Raw genomic sequence first — 6,000 nt, forward strand, 5'->3', positions numbered from 1 at the left:
CCATTTTCAAATCTTCCAACTTTTGCATTGTTTGAAAAACCATTGTCATGCACGCTAAGCCCTGCCCATAATATGCAATAAAATGAGCATAAGGCAAATATAATGATAGTGAGAGCGAATACGCAAATTTGAGAATATTTAACAAATATGTCGCATATTCTATCTTGAGAATTATCGCAAATTTGAATATTAATCCTACCGCTCATCTCTTCCTCAACGTTGCGAAAATTGTTGGCAACCAAATTTTCTAATTGCATCCAACTTTGGTCTGGTGGAAACAATTGCTGTAGTAGGTCGTGCCTATTTTGCGCATGCGTGTACGTGAAAAATTATATTGCCGATATTTTGCATTGAAAAAAATTATGAATGGAGATTGCAAAGTTGTGGGACTTTTTGTGCACTTCTAGTAAATATTTCTTGGCTGCAAATATGAGCTTATGGTTTTTCAGGTTCGCCTGCCTTTAAAATGAATGGGAACCACCGCGAACTTGCGGTTTGCGAACATTTGATCGCGTTTGCGCACCGTCCCGGCAGATGTTCGTCTATCACTAATGCTGACTCCTATTTAACATAATTTTAAATGTGATTGTTTAATTCTGAACATAGCTACATCCCCAGTTATAAGAGGGTGTGCACACTTATGCAACCACATTTTTTTTATTTTTTTTTGTTTTCTTCACTCCACCTAAAAGATTTCAGTTTGTTTTTCAATTGAGTGGTACAGTTTATAGATCACATTAAAGGTGGAAAAAAGATCTGAAATGATTTTAGCTTTGTTTCATTTTTATTTATTTTTTTACAGCACAGAAACCTGACATTTTAACAGGGGTGTGTAGACTTTTTTTTATCCACTGTATGTGTTTTTTTTTGTCTATAGTTGCTCAATGTCCAGATATTCATGCCAGAAAAATCTTACAATAAATACAAATGATAAATCAACAAAAAATTAGACTAATAAAAATAAGAATAATGTTGTGGGAATTTTTTTTTTGCTAAGTCTCTATCATATTGATTAAAATGTAAGGGTCTATTCACAGAATTGTATTCCCTTTTTTGTATTTGGTTCATCTTCACTGACTTGTGTATGTAGATGGGAGGGTGGGCGCCCACCGGTAAGGAGACATCACAGTGCTGATAGACAGCCAGACATGTGATCTCTCATCATCGAGGGGCACCCCCCCAATATCACCATTAACAAAAAAACAAAAATTTCAAGTTCAGCATTTAACTCTACAGGTAAGAGACTCTCAAAATTGTAAATACGCCTAGATTCTGCCATTGACATTATAACCTCTTAAGGACAAAGGGCGTACAGGTACGCCCTGATGTCCTGGTACTTAAGGACACAGTAACATAGTAACATTGTATATAAGGCCGAAAAAAGACTTTTGTTCATCCAGTTCGGCCTGTCATCCTGCAAGTTGATCCAGAGGAAGGCAAAAAAAATAAAAAATACCCTGTGAGGTAGAAGCCAATTTTCAACACTTTAGGGGAATAAAAAATTCCTTCCCGACTCCAATAAGGCAATCAGAATAAATCCCTGGATCAACGACCCCTCTATAGTAGCTATAACCTGTAATATTATTACACTCCAGAAATACATCCAGGCCCCTCTTAAATTCCTTTATTGTACTCACCATCACCACCTCCTCAGGCAGAGAGTTCCATAGTCTCACTGCTCTTATCGTAAAGAATCCTCTTCTATGTTTGTGTACAAACCTTCTTTCCTCCAGACGCAGAGGATGTCCCCTCGTCACAGTCACAGTCCTGGGGACAAATAGATGATGAGATAGATCTCTGTACTGACCCCTGATATAGTTATACATATTCATTAGATCTCCCCTCAGTCGTCTTTTTTCTAAAGTGAATAATCCTAATTTTGATAATCTTTCAGGGTACTCCGGTTGCCCCATTCCAGTTATTACTTTAGTTGCCCTCCTCTGGACCTTCTCCAGCTCTGCTATGTCTGTCTTGTTTACAGGAGCCCAAAACTGTACACAGTACTCCATGTGTGGTCTGACTAGCGATTTGTAAAGTGGTAGGACTATGTTCTTATTACGGGCATCTATGCCCCTTTTGATGCAACCCATTATCTTATTGGCCATGGGAGCAGCTGCCTGACACTGGTTTTTGCAGCTTAGTTTGCTGTTTATTAAAATTCCTAGATCCTTTTCCGGGGGCGTGGTTAGCTACCGACGGAGGAAGACGTCCATCTCCTCTGCTCTGACTCAGATAGCTCAATCAAACACCATCCGCACTCTATAAAAGTGATAAAAGCCTCAAATCAGACCTCGAGAAACAGCTGACAACCTGTGCCCTGGTTTAAGATCTTTCTGGAGCCAACAGACCGCTCTGTGCCAGAGATATGCGTGAGACCTAGCGGAGGAAGAATGCCCGGCCTAAATTTATTAGAGAAGGCCAGCATCTACGGAGCTTAACCACCGGCTCAAGCATGAAGATTCTACATTGCCGCAAGCCCGGAGCAAGGTATTTAAACCATTAAAGGCATCAATCCCCAGTCCGACTTTGTAAAAGGACATAATCACCTTATCGGAGGTTATTTTACACAGAGCCGGCGCCATCTTGAGATCCGGACAAAGAAACCTAACGGTCCGCCGGCAGGGGCTCTGATATTCCTCTGAACTTTCATACATAGTACACCTTACTGCCAGAAGAAGTCCAACCTCAGAAGGTCCTTACCTGGTGCCTTGTCGGTTTAGTCGCATAGGCGAAGTGTCGCTTCCTGATGTCACCATGTCCTGTCTTCGGGTCCTTTGTAGCCAGAGTTTCTCCCTAAGTGCCTAGATCCTTTTCCATGTCAGTGTTACCGAGTGTTTTATCATTTAGCATGTACGGGTGACTTGCATTATTCCTTCCCATGTGCATAATTTTACATTTGTCAGTGTTAAACCTCATCTGCCACTTATCTGCCCAAGCCTGCAATCTATCCAGATCCCTCTGTAGTAGTATACTGTCCTCTTCAGTGTAAATTACTTTACACAGTTTAGTGTCATCTGCAAAAATTGATACTTTACTATGCAAGCCTTCTACAAGATCATTAATAAATATATTGAAGAGAATAGTGCTCAATACTGACCCCTGAGGTACCCCACTAGTGACAGTGGCCCAATCTGAGTGTGTACCGTTAATAACCACCCTCTGTTTTCTATCATTGAGCCAGTTACTTACCCACATACAGGCGTTTTCTCCCAGTCCGAGCGTTCTCATTTTATATACTAACCTTTTATGTGGTACAGTGTCAAATGCTTTGGAGAAGTCCAGATATACGACATCCATTGATTTGCCGCTGTCAAGTCTAGAACTTACCTCCTCATAGAAACTGATTAAATTAGCTTGGCATGACCGATCCCTCACAAAGCCAGGCTGATAGGGCGCTATTTGCTTATTTCCGTTGAGATGATCTAAGATAGCATCTCTCAGAAAACCTTCAAACATTTAACCCACAACAGATGTTAAACTTACCGGCCTATAGTTTCCAGGCTCTGTTTTTGGACCCTTTTTGAATATTGGCACCACATTTGCGATGCACCAATCCTGTGGGACATTCCCTGTCAGTATAGAGTCCGCAAATCTCAGAAATAAGGGTCTGGCTATGACATTACTTAATTCCCTTAGGATACGGGGGTGTATGCCACCCGGTCCTGGCGATTTGTCTATTTTAATCTTTTTAAGTCGCTGATGTACTTCTTCCTGGGTCAGACAGGACACTTTAATGGGGAATTTATTTTTATATTCTGCATGTCATCTGACAGTTTATTTTCCTCAGTGAATACATTGGAGAAAAAAATATTTAACAGCTTTGCTTTCTCCTCGTCGCTCTCTGCGACTCCCCCCTCATTACTCTTTAAAGGGCCAACACCTTCAGATTTATACTTGTTAACATTTATATAATTGAAGAACATTTTAGGGTTAGTTTTACTCTCTTTGGCAATTAATCTCTCGGTCTCTAGTTTGGCCGCTTTTATTTATTTTTTACATGTTCTATTTTTTTCCTTATTGTTTTTCAGTGCTTCCATGCTACCCTCCTGTTTTAGTGATTTATATGCTTTCTTTTTGTCATTTATTGCTTTCTTTACAGTTCTATTTATCCACATTGGTTTCTTTTTGTTCCTAAACCTATTATTCCCATACGGTATGTACCTCTCACAATGAGTTTTTAGGATGCTTTTAAAGATATCCCATTTTGTGGCTGTATTTTTATTTTTGAGGACTTTATCCCATTTAGTTAGGCCTATGGCCTCTCTTAGGCTACTTTCACACTTGCGTTCAGAGCGGATCCGTCTGAGACGGATCCGCTCATATAATGCAGACGGATCCGTCTGCATTATATTGTTAAAAAGTTTCTAAGTGTCAAAGTAGCCTGAACAGATCCGTCCAGACTTTACATCGAAACTGTCCCCATTGACTTACATTGTAAGTCTGGACGGATCTGCTTGCCTCCGCACGGCCAGACGGACACCCGAACGCTGCAAGCAGCGTTCAGGTGTCCGCCTGCTGAGCGGAGCGGAGGCTGAACGCTGCCAGACTAATGCATTCTGAGCGGATCCGCATCCACTCAGAATGCATTAAGGCTGGACGGAAGCATTCGGGGCCGCTTGTGAGAGCCTTCAAACGGAGCTCACAAGCGGAGCCCCGAATGCTAGTGTGAAAGTAGCCTTAGTTGGCTAAATTTAGCTTTTTTGAAGTTTGGTATTTTTGTTCCTCCCTGTAGAAACGCTCTTTTGAATGATAATCGGAAGGTTATTACTTTATGGTCACTATTTCTCAGGTGTCCCCCAACCTGCACGTCTGTTGTTCTGTCAGGTCTATTGGTTAATACTAAGTCCAGTATGGCCGTCCCTCTAGTCGGGTCCTGAACCAGTTGGGAGAGGTAATTGTCTTTGGTTATTGCCAAGAACCTGTTTCCTTTACAGTATGAGATATACAAGTTTCAGTTACCCAGTCTATATCTGGGTAGTTGAAGTCCCCCATAATAACCACTTCATTATGATTTGCCGCCTCGTCTATCTCGTTTAGTAGAAGATTTTCTGTGGACTCTGGTATATTAGGTGGTTTATAGTAAACTCCTATTATTTTATTGTTGTTTTCAGCTCCATGTATCTCTACCCACAGTGACTCCACATGTTCATGTCCCTCACTTAAATCTTCACGGAGTGTGGGCTTTAGAACAAGACTTTACATAAAGGCAGACCCCCCCCCCCCCCGCTTCCCTTTAACGATCCTTTCTAAACAGACTGTGTCTTAGTTATTCCCACTATGTCATAGTCCTCCTCACTCATCACTAATTCCAGCTCCCCAGTTTTATTAGTCATTCTTCTGGCATTAGTATACATATATTTCAGAGGTTTATGTATCTTTTTTACCCTACACCTATCCTTCTGAACTGTTCTAGTCCCTCCTTCCATTCCTCCCCCAGTCCCACTACCTTGCCTCCGGTCTCTATCTACACTATCTTCCCCTCCTATAGTGCAATTTCTCTCCCCCCAGTCCCTAGTTTAAACACTCCTCCAACCTTCTAGCCATCTTTCTCCCGAGCACATCTGCCCCTTCCCCATTGAGGTGCAGCCCGTCCCTACGATAGAGCCTGTAGCCGATAGAGAAGTCAGCACAGTTCTCCAGGAACCCAAACCCCTCCTTCCTACACCAGTTCTTGAGCCACAGTATTTCGGAAAATACTACCTTTGAGGTCCTTGCCCTAAACTTTTGACCCAAATCCCTGAAATCATTTTTAAGGACTCTTCACCTACCTCTAACTTTGTCATTGGTTCCGATATGGACCATGACCGCTGGATCTTCTCCAGACCCTCCCAGTAATCTGTCAGCCCGATCCGCGATGTGTCGAACTCTAGCGCCAGGAAGACAGCACACTGTTCGGCGATCACGGTCTTTGTGACAGATTTCCCTATCTGTTTTCCCTAATAATGGAGTCTCCCACTACCAGCACCTGTCTGGCCTGCCCTGCTCTCCTGGTTCCCTGCT

The sequence above is a fragment of the Bufo gargarizans genome, chromosome 6 (assembly GCF_014858855.1).
Source record: "Bufo gargarizans isolate SCDJY-AF-19 chromosome 6, ASM1485885v1, whole genome shotgun sequence".
Taxonomy (NCBI): Eukaryota; Metazoa; Chordata; class Amphibia; order Anura; family Bufonidae; genus Bufo; species Bufo gargarizans.